The sequence below is a fragment of the Dendrobates tinctorius genome, unplaced genomic scaffold, assembly GCF_039654945.1.
Source record: "Dendrobates tinctorius isolate UK_male_01 unplaced genomic scaffold, ASM3965494v1 ptg000199l, whole genome shotgun sequence".
NCBI lineage: Eukaryota > Metazoa > Chordata > Amphibia > Anura > Dendrobatidae > Dendrobates > Dendrobates tinctorius.
Genome location: NW_027361866.1, coordinates 9,772,796 through 9,785,602, shown reverse-complemented (window position 1 = coordinate 9,785,602; position 12,807 = coordinate 9,772,796). Strand labels below are relative to the sequence as shown.

Sequence of the window (12,807 nt, the reverse complement as noted above, 5' to 3'; positions counted from 1 at the left end):
CCTGAGGAGCTTTACTACGGGTACCCGGGGCTCACTAGTCACGCCCCCTTCGGAGCCCCACGGACCGTGGTCCCGAGGTTCCACGTAAAAAATAAAAATGAATGTGAACTTCACCATCTCTGCCTCCGCTTCCATTTGTTACAGTAACTTTATAATACAATAATATATATTTTTTATGCAAACATTTTTTTTTACTGTACTTCTTTTGATTTTTCTTTTCATTATTGTCTTCTGTGTTTCTTCTAAATTTTTCCTTTTTACTTTTTTTCTCTACTTTTTTTCTCTACCTTTTATAACAAATAATACCATTTACACAAGCCCCACACAATACACGTATAAAAGCACCACTTACACACACATACCTAGTGTTTTGAAGAATAAAATAAAAATGGCCCATTCGTTAAGATGCTACTCAGCAGAGGAGGCATACACTTTCCTTGTCTCCAAAATAGTTTCAGGCAGTGAAGAAGATCCCACGTTCTTCTGTTTCTCTTCGTCCTCCTCATTTAGTGAAGAAAGACTCCCAGCAAGGCACCCTAGGACTTAGGCAACCCCTACAGCAATCGATCCCATATGGTCTCCACCTCCCAAAAATTATCAGCTTCTAATTCTGGACTTCATGGGAAGCTCAGGAATCCAATTTGACATTACACGCCTCACTGAAATTGACTTTTTCAATTTTTTTCAGTGAGGAAATAGCCCAGACAAATTTGAATGCCCATCAATTTTTCACCAAAAGTTCTATGTCATCATATGTCAGATGGACCCCTGTAAAAGCAGAAGAAATAAGGACATTTTGGGGCATTTTACTGCACATGGGCGTAGTCAAAGAACCAGAGCTTTGGCAATACTGGAGTACTGATATATTCTACAGCAATCTGGTACTCCATATGGCCTTGACAAGGACACAATTTGAAGCAATCCGAAAATTTAAGCATTTCAATGAAAATGCGCAGTGTCCTCCCTGAGACAATCCTAACTTTGATTGTCTATATAAAATTGGGCCAATAGTTGACCATTTCAGCTGAAACTTTGCTGAGGCATACAACCCCCAAAGGGACATTTGCATAGATAAATCTATGGTTCATTTCAAAGGAAAGCTAAAATTCTGACAATACTTGCCCAGTTAGAGGGCCAGGTACAGAATTAAACTGTACAAGCTGTGCGAGAGTACTTCAGGGTAGATTTTGTCATGATCCAGTGTTGGATCTGGCGGTATTAAATGCATTAAGTGAACTTTTTTTCCTTTGGTTCCAAAGTGTGTCGTGATAGCCCCCGGTGGCCATTAGAATTATCACATGTGGTGTCGTTCATTCTAAGTTGCCTGGTGGTGGGGAATGGTATCGCACCTTAGGTTTAGGTTAATGTTCACTTAATTATGGATCAGGTGTGACACCCTATAAAGGTGTGCTCAGGGTGTTCACTCAGGGCTGGTGATATTTCTTGCTGAGTTGTTGGAGAGCCTGGTGGAAGGATGGAGCTGGATAGGAGTCCTGCGCAGTCAGCCAGAGAGGACGAGTGCCAGCTAATGGTGTCTGCAGGAAGGACTGGCATGGCCTGGTGGAGTCGCAGTTTATGGTGTCGGCTGGAAGTGCGTGCATGGCTTGGAGGAGTGGCGACTAGGAAGAGAGTTGCACTCGGCATGCGCGACTTGGTTGCTGAGAACTGGACTCGAGCATGCTTGGATTCTTGGCAGAGGCTGGACTCATCTTGGGACTCTGTGTACTGGACTGCTGCAAGTGGTGATGGACTCTGCTCCCAGGCTGCACGATGGTGATAGATCCAGTTGTGATGGATCAGGGTGGAGGAGAAGATGCACACAGGTGGTGGGCTCTGTTGCTAGGAGCGTACGCAACAGAGCAAAGCTAAGTGGTGTTTCCCCTGTATTGTCTCTTTCCTCATGTGTGTTGTTAGTGCAGTGGTGGGATTAGTCTCCGCACCGACCTATTCCCTAGTGAGGGTTTAGGTTCAGGGCGAGCAAGGGGTTTAAGGTTCGCATGCGGCGACAGGCGCGGAGCCTGTATAGGGAATGTGAGGAGTGCAGGAGGTCTCCATTTCCCCATTCCCTATCGCAGGGCCCACCATTGTTAAAGTTACCCAGGTTCCCCCCTTTTTATTTAAATGCGCCTTACTGGAGGCGGTGTTTCCAGATATATGTATGCATAGCGTGTAATACCTAAATCCGCCAGGTGGAGGCGGCGTATCCACCTGCACGCTTTATTATTTAAATTCGCCCCACTGGAGGCGGTGTATCCAGGGTCACGTGTGTTATGGGTTCGCCTTGCGACATCTTCTGCGACCAGACACACGTGATCGTGACATTATCACCAGCCATACAGTTTTTTTTTTTCTGGTGAGCTTTGGCCATGTGGAGACCTGTGGTAATTGCTGCCGGGCCTCACTGAGGTGCAGTGGGGAGCGGCATGGTGTGTTAGAGCCGCTGCAGCAGCAGTTATCAGGGTCTGGGGCCTCTGCTCAGATAACCAGAGAAACAAAAATGGCGGCTGCGGTCTGGCAAAAGCCCCTAGAGTCGCTGCTGGGGAGCGGGACTTGCTCATGCACGGGGAGGTACCCAGGCAGGTGGGATGAATGGTGCCCCACGGAGCTGCCTGGTATTCCCCAAGGTGAAGGGGTATATCCCTGTGGTGAGCAGACTAGGTGTATAGTCGCTGCTGGGGAGCGGGACTTGCTCTTACAGGGGACACACCCAGGCAGGTGGGAGGAATGGTGCCCAACGGAGCTGCCTGGTATTCCCCGAGGTGAAGGGGTACGACCCTGTAGTGAGCAGATTGGTGAATAGTCCGCGGGGCTCATGCCAAATCTTCGATGCCGCCCCTCCTGGTCGTGTGGAGGCGACCAGTGAGTGTATATATTTTCCTCCATATTCCTGCGGCTATGGTACTAAAACCCCCTAGAGTCGCTGCTGGGGAGCAGGACTGGTTCGTGCAGGCGGGCGCACCCAGGCAGGTGGGAGGAATGGTGCCCCACGGAGCTGCCTGGTATTCCCCGAGGTGAAGGGGTACGCCCCTGTGGTGAGCTGACTGGTGTGATAGTCCGCGGGGTTTTACGCCAAATCTTCATACCATCGAAGAAGCCGCCCTCCTGGTCGTGTGGAGGCGACCAGCGAGAGTATATTTCCTCCATTTCCCGGTCCCCTTCTCCTCCTGGTGTGTGCAGCAGGTGTGCTGCGGGGGAGTAGGGACAAATCTCTACCCTCGCCATTAACCAACCCTAGGAGGCACAGTCCTCATGGTGAAAGGGTTGGAGGGTGGTGTCCCTTGGTGAATAGTGGGGGTGTGAGTGTGGTGACACAGGGGGACGCCTCTGTTTAGTCCAGAGTGAGTTCACCAAGTTATGACAAATGTATGCGTGCAATAAACGTTCAGGTCCGGACCTGTGTGTGAACGAGCATGTGTGGGTGCCACCAAATAACATCTTGGAAATGTGTTGTGGAGTCTGATCAGCTCTTAGCATACATACACATACATAATCTCGTTCCCCAGGTCGGCGCTGTGGAGATGAGTGGTGCCTCCAAAATGAACTTGTATTGCCAATACCAGCGGTGTTTGTCATGAACCTGAAGTGTCAGGTAATGGTGGGGTGAACTCAGGATCTGGGCGTCCCCGCTGTAGGTGTTTCCCTAATGAGGGGTGGTCTTGAGGGTCCAGAGGCCCCTCATTAAGGAGGGGGTACTGTCATGATCCAGTGTTGGATCTGGCGGTATTAAATGCATTAAGTGAACTTTTTTTCCTTTGGTTCCAAAGTGTGTCGTGATAGCCCCCGGCGGCCATTAGAATTATCACACGTGGTGTCGTTCATTCTAAGTTGCCCGGTGGTGGGGAATGGTATCGCACCTTAGGTTTAGGTTAATGTTCACTTAATTATGGATCAGGTGTGACACCCTATAAAGGTGTGCTCAGGGTGTTCACTCAGGGCTGGTGATATTTCTTGCTGAGTTGTTGGAGAGCCTGGTGGAAGGATGGAGCTGGATAGGAGTCCTGCGCAGTCAGCCAGAGAGAACGAGTGCCAGCTAATGGTGTCTGCAGGAAGGACTGACATGGCCTGGTGGAGTCGCAGTTTATGGTGTCGGCTGGAAGTGCGTGCATGGCTTGGAGGAGTGGCGACTAGGAAGAGAGTTGCACTCGGCATGCGCGACTTGGTTGCTGAGAACTGGACTCGAGCATGCTTGGATTCTTCGCAGAGGCTGGACTCATCTTGGGACTCTGTGTACTGGACTGCTGCAAGTGGTGATGGACTCTGCTCCCAGGCTGCACGATGGTGATGGATCCAGTTATGGTGATGGATCAGGGTGGAGATGCACACAGGTGGTGGGCTCTGTTGCTAGGAGCGTATGCAACAGAGCAAAGCTAAGTGGTGTTTCCCCTGTATTGTCTCTTTCCTCATGTGTGTTGTTAGTGCAGTGGTGGGATTAGTCTCCGCACCGACCTATTCCCTAGTGAGGGTTTAGGTTCAGGGCGAGCAAAGGGTTTAAGGTTCGCGTGCGGCGACAGGCGCGGAGCCTGTATAGGGAATGTGAGGAGTGTAGGGACACTGGCTCAGGGGAGTGCAGGAGGTCTCCATTTCCCCATTCCCTATCGCAGGGCCCACCATTGTTAAAGTTACCCAGGTTCCCCCCTTATTATTTAAATGTGCCTTACTGGAGGCGGTGTTTCCAGATATATGTATGCATAGCGTGTAATACCTAAATCCGCCAGGTGGAGGCGGCATATCCACCTACACGCTTTATTATTTAAATTCGCCCCACTGGAGGCGGTGTATCCAGGGTCACGTGTGTTATGGGTTCGCCTTGCGACATCTTCTGCGACCAGACACACGTGATCGTGACAGATTTAGGTTCTACGATAGGAGGGACACCCAGATTGAACCCCCCTGAATGCCCTCCTGTCCTGTAAGTGACTGGGAAAATTGTGTGGGAATTGCTGTAGACACTGCTGGATAAGGGTTATCAACTCTACGCAGATCATTTTTACACCGGCATCCCACTCTTCAAGCATCCCACTCTTCAAGACACTCTCTGTCAGAGAGGTACAGTTGCATGCAGCACCATGTGAAAAAAATCACAGAGGCCTCCCTATGCTGCTAATTGGGCAACTGCTGAGAAAGGGCGATAGCAGAACTCAATGCAGCAACAACACAATGGTAGTCAAGTTTAAGACAAGTGGGATGTCCTTATCTCGACCACCATACACCGTGACAACAGCTCCCTTGTCACTGTCCGAGGTACCAAAACAGAAGTCCCAAAGCCAGATTGCATCCTGGATTATAATAAATTCATGGGGCTGTAGTTCTGTCAAATCAGGGACTCAAATCATACAATGCCATGCAAAAAGCTAAAGTATGGTACAAAAAAATGGCCGTGTACATTTTTCAGATGGCATTGTACAATGTTTTTGTGCTGTTTCCATCTGCAGGAAAAAATGGGGAGATTCCTTCAGTTTCAGGAGGAAGTCATCAAGGTCCTAATGTTTGGCACTCATGAAAGTGAGAGTCCCAGTGTGCCAGATCGACATTTTCCCAAAAAGATTCAACAAACAGTGAAAATGGAATAACACAAAAAAGGTGCAGACAGAGTATGATCCAAGAGGAGAATACAAAAGAACACAATTTACCATTGTAAAACCTGCCCTGGGAAACCTAGCCTTTGTATTAAGGATTGCTTCAAAGTGTATCAAATTTGGTTTTACCCTAGTGCCACAACACACTTTTATAATCTGATTTACTCTGCACAATTTACACATAACACTACATTATAAATTCATACACCAGTAAAACCAAAAGCACTACTATAACTAAGCCTATAGATAAATTCCTTGAGGGGTGTATATTCCAAAATGAGGTCACTTGTGGGGGATTTCCACTGTTCAGGTACATCAGGGACTCTCCAAACTTGACATGGCTACCGCAGATCATGCCATCAAAGTCTGTGCTCCAAAATGTCACTCCTTACCTTCCGAGCCCTGCCGTGCTCCCAAAAAGTAGTTTTCCACCACATATGGATTGTGGGCATGCTGGGGGGAAATTGCAGAACAATTATTGGAGTCCATTTTTTCTTGCTACCCTTGTGAAAATAAAAAAATTGTGGCTAAAAGAACATTTTTGTGGAAAAAATTTGATTTTTTTTTTATTTTTACTGCTCAATGTTGTAAATTTCTATGAAACACCTGGTGTTAAAGGTCCTCACCACACATCTAGATAAATTTCTTGGGGGGGGTCTAGTTTCCAAAATAGGGTCATTTGTGGGGGGGTTTCCACTGTTTAGGCGCATCAGGGGCTCTCGAAGCGCGACATGGTGTCCGTTCTCTATTCCAGCTAATTTTGTGTTCCAAAAGTCAAACAGTAGTTTTCTCCCACATATGGGATATCAGCTTATTCAGGTACTCAGGAGAAATTGTACAACAAACTTTGGGGTCCATTTTCTTCTGTTACCCGTGTGAAAATAAAAAAATTATGTCTAAATAAACTATTTGTGAAAAACGTTAAATGTTCATTTTTTCTTTCCACATTACATTAATTCGTGTGAAACAACTGAAGGGCTTATAAATTCCTGAATGTGGTTTTGAGGACTTTGAGGGGTGCAGTTTTTGGAATGATGTCACTTTTGGGTATTTTCTGTCATATAGGCCCCTTAAAGTCACTTCAATTGTAATGTGGTCCCTAAAAAATGGTTTTGTATATTTTGTTGGAAAAACGAGAAATTGATGATCAACTTTAAACCCCTCTAACTTCATAACACAAAAAAATTAGGTTTCAAAAATTGCGCTCATGTAAAGTAGACATATGGTGTAGAGATCCACCATGTGAGTAGATGGGGATTAACTCACTTGGCTGCGATAGAAAAATATTCAGGATTGAGAGTCCTCAGTAGTTGATACCTTTTAATGGCTAACTGAAAAGATGATAACACATTGCAAGCTTTCGAGACAACTCAGGTCTCTTCATCAGGCTCAACTAATACAAAATCTGAAGTCACATATTTATGCACAATACAGCCTAGAAAAAATGCAATAGATAAGACAAGTGACGTGAAGCAGAACTATCAATATGGGAGAAGGAGAAACATAAATATAAACATTGGACCAGTTCATGGATAAGGAGTCCGGGATGTTTTATGGTCCTCTGATTGGGGTCTAGTTCTGTGTTGCGATGCCCCCTCATGGTTTTAAAAGGAAATTCCTTAATTGATGTAAAAAGACATAAATCCATGCGACACATTCATTCCAGCACTGAGAGTGTCAAAGTTCGTCATAAAATATTGAGGCACACAGGAACACTTTTGCTTAAAGTAACAGTCTGTGTGGTTTATATCCTTCATAAACCAATGTCACAAGAACACAAGGCAAACAGTCTTACATCAGACAGACAAATTCTTAATGTCCATAGTAGAGCTTCGCTTTCTCAGGCCTGTGGGCACACAGGCTGTGCCATGTCCAGCATGCATGCAGCGTTACCACATAAAGCATACAAAGTCTCTTACTGATCCCGGTCAGCGTTACTCACAGTTTATCCCTCACGGGTTATCAGGGAGCGGCCGCACTGGGATCACTGTTCCAGACAGTGCCTTGCTCACTAGGCCGTCTACAGTTGCAGACCTGCAGCCGGGCAGTAGCTTCCTTACACAGAGCTGTCACAGACTCTACCAGGTCCGGGCCTTTCCATGTGTGCTCCCAGGAAGTTCAGTCCCAGACACTTCCAACACACACAGGCCTTCCAGGACCTTGCACTCTGACCACTCAGGATCAAACACACAACACATGTGACCAGACCTCAGTCACACTATATGGTACATGACCACACCCACAAGTGAGGTATGGATCACATGGTCATGACATCACTACAGGTCCTATTTCATACAGCCACACATACAGGCTTTATCCTGGATGTTCAGACACACGCCCACATGCATATTCTGAGTAGCATATACAGCACACCCTAGCTTTAACAGAGGTTACCACACCGCAATGGGTAATGTTATGTATTAACTATTTTTGTGTGACATAACTCTAGTTTAAGGGCATAAACATGGAAAGCTTGAAAATTGCTAAATTTTTACACTTTCGCCAAATTTCCAATATTTTCACAAATAAACGCAAGTCATATCAAACAAAATTTATCACTCTCATGAATTACAATATGTCACTAGAAAATATTCTCAGAATCACTAGGAGTTTCAGAATTATTACCTCATACAGTGACACTGGTCAGAATTGAAAACATTTGCCTGGTCAAAAAGGTGAAAATAGGCTTCGGGGTGAAGGGGTTAAAGGTTTTTTCCATTTTGTACATTTATATTATATTTATGAATATGTCATAATTGTACAGTAGATATGGATCTAATCAACAGGACACCCGGGCTTGTGAACAGGGCCTCATTGCATGTTGCTTCCAGTGGAACAGTGGTTTGGAATTCCAATACAAATGAATGGGTATTCTGACCACCTCTTCAATGACAGCAGTGTAAATCAGGACACCTTTTTTTTCCGAAAATGCAGGACAATTCGTGAGATCTTGAAGTACTACACATTTATGGCATTTTTTGTGGTTATACCATAAGTTTACAAGATGATGCTACTTTAAGGTCTTCTTTGACTTGTGACATGGAGGGGACACTATGGTTACAAGTGATTTTATTTCCCTCTAAATAGTGAGTCTGCACTGAGTCAACAATGAGACAACATGTTGCTGTATGTACCGTATATACTCAAATATAAGCCGAGATTTTCAGCCCATTTTTGGGGGCTGAAAGTCCCCCTCTCAGCTTATATTCGAGTCATATACACCAGGGGGTCAGAGGGGGAAGGGGTCGGGGGTGTCAGGTCATACTTACCCGTCCTGGCACTGTCTCTGCAGCCCCCAGTGTTATGAGCTCATTTTCTGCTCCTCCAGTTGAGAGTTCTCCTTCCGTTCTCCCTCTGGTGGTGACAGGAGGTAGTGAGGTTGGTTTAAGTGGTAGTGGGTCACCCTCGCACACCCAGGGCAGCGGGGTACTCGGTACCGGGCCAGTGTCAAGGTGGGAATGTGTCACAGCAGCGGTGACCCGGTCCATGGCCCTGGGCGCCAATATCAATACCGGTGATGTTAATGGTGTTAAAGTTTATTATAATAGTTTGTGATGCCACCCGTGGTGTTTGGCAAGTAAGATGTTGAGCCAAGGCTGCATGCAGATCCGCTGGGACTGATGGTGTGGTGCAGCAAAGATGGTGTATCTCCCCACAGGTGGAGCTGTAGTCCCAGGGCAGTGTAGGTGCAATGGATGAGGAGAGACGCAGATTGGTATGGAGGCTGGTACCCAGGTGTAGTGGTGCGGGAATAACTGGAGGACACCCGAGTATGCAGTTCCAAAGCTTTACTCACTGTTTGCAGTTCACTCAACTGCCTGCCTCCGTACCGTGTTCTCCAGGTCAGGGCTCCAGCCAACCTCCAGGCAGGGTAGGATTCTCCCTTCCACACTCCACCAACATGTACCTTACTGAACGACTCCTCCAATGCGCCTTTAGGTGCGAAGCACTCCAGTACTTAGTTACCCTGGAATGCCTCTCTCTAGGTGTTCCTAGTCTTTACTTGTATGACAGACAGCTGTAGCCTGCTTCGGGGACTCCTCTCTGCGTCCCGGCTCTCTATTCAGTTGCTGTTGTGTCCCAAGTCTATGATGGGAGCGAGGCGTTAGTGGCTCACTACTCCTCCGGTGTCTGTTGCCGGACATAAAGATCCAATCAACCTCGGGGACCCGGCCCCGGCCTTTGCACTCTCTGGACTGGAAGGGTTCTCTATCTTTCTTCAACCAGCTTCCCACCGTCCTTCTATTCTCCTTTGTTCCGATCTGTTCTATCTCTCTTATGGAAGGTTAGGTTATCAGTCTTATCAGTCTCTTTCTCTGCTCTTTCTCGTGCCAGCAGCCCAGATCACTGGGACCTGCTGCAGCACATCCCTCAGACACCCATGTTCTCTATTCTCTCTCCTCTAACCAACTGACCACTAACTCTCACTCTTCCACTCTTTTATATCATCTCACTCCACCCGCCTCCCAGCACATCTCGTGTTACAAAGCAGGGTTCCACGAGGGGTGCTCTGCTAACCCCCAGCCTGAAGCTGTTAGGTGGCCCCACTGAACTATCCTGTGTATGGAATGCAGGTGTGGAGCGTGGTCAGGAGTTCCCACCTTACCTGGATGGTGGGGCACTACACCTTAGGAGAAGGTGCAGTACCTCTGTGGCGACTGAAGCCTCAGGGGCGCCACAGTAGTGATCTGCCACCTGATGAGAAGGATAACGATTGGATCTCCACAATCTCCCTTCCTTCCTTCAGCGGTCACATGGTACCGCTCATTACACTCATGAATATGCACATATTCATGAGTGTAATGAGCGGTACTACGTGACCGCTGAAGGCAGGAAGGGAGAACGTGGGAGAATGGGGCTGCAGAGACCATGCCAGGACGGGTAAGTATAGTGATACTCACCTGTCCCCCGGTCCATCGCTGCTTGCTGCTGTCTGGCACTTCTTCTGTCAGTGACGTTCAGACAGCAGTGGATGCGGTGACGTGTTAGTGCGCACCGCGCCCCTTGCAGCCTGAACTTCACTGACAGATGATGTGCCAGACAGCAACAAGCAGCGATGGACCTGGGGACAGGTGAATATCTCAGATGCCAACAGTGACACCAGCACCTGGCCCCAGCGACGGAGAGGTATGTTGTTTTTTTTTTATTTTTATATGCAGCAGCGGCAGTACATGGGGGCATAATCTATGCACCATCTTATGGGGGCAGCATATGGGGCTTAATCTATGCAGCATCTTATGGGGCAGCATATGGGGCTTAATCTATGCAGCATCTTATGGGGGCAGCATATGGGGCATAATCTATGCAGCATCTTATGGAGCAGCATATAGGGGCATAATCTATGGAGCATCTTATAGGGGCAGCATATGAGGGAATAATCTATGGAGCATCTTATGGGGGCAGCATATGGGGTAATAATCTATGAAGCATCTTATAGGGGCAGCATATGGGGGCATAATCTAGGGGGCATCTTATGGGTGCAGCATATTGTGGCATAATCTATGGAGCATCTTATAGGGGCAGCATATGGGGGCATAATCTATGGAGCATCTTATGGGGGCAGGATATGGGGGCATAATATATGGAGCATCTTATGGGGGCAGCATATGGGGGCATAATCTATGGAGCATCTTATGGGGGCAGCATATGGGGCCTATTCTATGGAGCATCTTATGGGGGCAGCATATGGGGCATAATCTATGCAGCATCTTATGGGGCAGCATATAGGGGCATAATCTATGGAGCATCTTATGGGAGCAGCATATAGGGTTATAATCTATGGAGCATCTTATAGGGGCAGCATATGAGGGAATAATCTATGGAGCATCTTATGGGGGCAGCATATGGGGTAATAATCTATGAAGCATCTTATAGGGGCAGCATATGGGGGCATAATCTAGGGGGCATCTTATGGGTGCAGCATATTGTGGCATAATCTATGGAGCATCTTATAGGGGCAGCATATGGGGGCATAATCTATGTAGCATCTTATGGGGCAGCATAATGGGGCATAATCTATGGAGCATCTTATAGGGGCAGCATATGGGGGCATAATCTATGGAGTATCTTATGGGGGCAGGATATGGGGGCATAATATATGGAGCATCTTATGGGGGCAGCATATGGGGGCATAATCTATGGAGCATCTTATGGGGGCAGCATATGGGGCCTATTCTAGGGAGCATCTTATGGGGCACAATCTACGGAACATCTTATGGGGCCATAACCTTTATGGAGCAGCATATGGGGCATATTATTCTATGGAGCATCTTATGGGGCTATCATGAACTGTATGGAGCATTATGTGGGGCTCCTGATTCAATATGGATATTCAAAAACATTTAACCTACTGATGTCTCAATTAATTTTACTTTTTTTGGTATCTATTTTTATTTTTTAAATTTACCAGTAGCTGCTGCATTTTCCTCCTTAGGCTTATACTCAAGTTAATAAGTTTTCCCAGTTTTTTGTGGCAAAATTAGGGGGGTCGGCTTATACTCGGGTCGGCTTATACTCAAGTATATACGGCATATGTTTTGGGTAACCCTTCTTCCTCCCACACTCGAAAAACATTACCAAATTTCTTAGTAATATAAAATACTGCATAATAAGCAATAATCAGCAAATATTTACGCTAAAACTATTTTTATTTCATTGTTCTGCTTTGTCATAGGGGTAGATGATTAAAATGAATAGGAGTGCTGGATCCCTGCCAAGTCAGAAACTAGTGGCGCTCAATGGACCCTATTGATTTAATTGGAGACTAGTAGGTTTTGTCATAGAGCTCAGCATTGTTTCATAGTTTTGCCTGATATTTTTGGATAGATCTTCATCAGGATTACAGAACAAAGATTTCCAGCACATATGAAAACAGTAATTATGCCGATTTAGATTAAACGTTCACTTCAGAATAATAAAAGTTGCCTGAATACATTGTACTAATATTTACAGTGGTGTGCTGACAAAGACCATAGGCCAGTAGCGTAGCTACCAGGGGGCAGAGGGTGCCGTCTTCCCGGGCCCCTTGCTCTGAGGGGGCCCACCCAGAGCTACTGCCACTGGGTTCGCCACCTGAGTTGTAATCAGGTTTAGTGGTTAGGGGCCCTCTCAGATTTTTCGCGCCCCCCCCTGAGCTGAACCCCTAGCTACGCCTCTGCCATAGGTGTATGTTGTACTGGAGACTATGCCCATTTTGCTGTCCATTTAAGGCAATCAACATTGTTCTCATAGA

General features: G+C 46.7%; 1 long non-coding RNA gene across 1 annotated transcript in view; it reads right to left on the bottom strand.

The window, feature by feature from the left end:
- LOC141056740 (uncharacterized) overlaps positions 1-12,807 on the bottom strand; it is a 122,332-nt gene that overhangs the window by 93,355 nt on the left and 16,170 nt on the right. The gene's annotated exons all lie outside the window — the stretch shown is intronic.